Here is a 1,262-nt window from a genome sequence, read left to right on the forward strand (position 1 = left end):
ATATCGACTGCTGGTTTCATGCGGATATTGATTTCCCTGACACTTGTAAACTCGTAATAACCAGCCGTCAGATTTACTGTTTTTCATTCAGCAACGCTCCTGAACGCACGGCACAGTCACACTCCCCTGCTTTTATTTCAGTGTCAGGAGGTTTATTGGAAAATAATTCTTATGATGTCAGAGCAGAGAGTCGGACGTATTCTCAGCTGAGCAGAAACAAAGCAAGGGAACAGATATTTCCAACAAATGTACAAAAACATATTACAAATAAACACTTGCTGTATTTCGTCTGTACTGTGTGAATAAAACAAAACAATATCTTCATTATGTTAACTGAGAAATGTATTTCCCCTTGCTCTGTCGGCCTAAGATTTTCATCGACACATCTACACTTTAGTCAAAGTCAACTTTATTGACGATATTTCAGTTTGTGTGTACAGACAGAGAGATCGAAATACCGCTTCCCACAATCCCGAATACAAAAATACAAACATATATAAAAAGATTTATAAAACGGACAAGTCAAATCAAGCAATCTGATTGGTTCTTAGCCGTGATATACTGAGCGTATACCACGGGTAGAATTGTAAGTTACTTTTCACAACAAGTCAGTATCCCTCCGCGTCTGAGAAAAACAGTATACCGTTGGGCTGAACTGGAACAAGAAAGCAGCGGAGAAGTAACGGGGCAGAAGCCCTCCTTTTGGACGCAGCGGTCCAGACATAGACATCAAACGGCAAAACATATTCAGTGTGCAGTTCCTTTGGCATTAGGGCAGGGATATCTAGATACTTTTGAAGGTTTAACATAATGAATTGTGCTACTTTTAAAGCAAGCAACGATGTTTTCAAATCTGTAATCAAAGAGGTACGCAAAAACGCTATCGACCAATCAGATTGCTTGATTTGAGTTGTAGCATATACCACGGCCTGTCGTGAGCTATTGCTTAAGTATATCATATATACACAATCAACAGACACATTTATTTATACATATGCACACATTAAGGCATAAATAAAAGCACAACAACAAACAAAATAACAGTCACTTCAATATCTTTGGGAATATCTTGTGTACAAATGACGATAAAAGCCTTGAATCTTGTCTCAACAACAACAACAACAACAAAAAGCACCCTAAAACCAAACAATATGTTCATTAATTAACAGAGAAATGTATCCTTCCCCCTTGTGTCTCTGCAGCCACAGCAGCAGTCCGTTGGGTCTCCCCCAGCAGCACCTGCCCCCCCCCCCTCACCACCA

The sequence above is a fragment of the Notothenia coriiceps genome, unplaced genomic scaffold (assembly GCF_000735185.1).
Source record: "Notothenia coriiceps isolate Sejong01 unplaced genomic scaffold, NC01 NC01_scaffold00037580, whole genome shotgun sequence".
Classification (NCBI taxonomy): domain Eukaryota; kingdom Metazoa; phylum Chordata; class Actinopteri; order Perciformes; family Nototheniidae; genus Notothenia; species Notothenia coriiceps.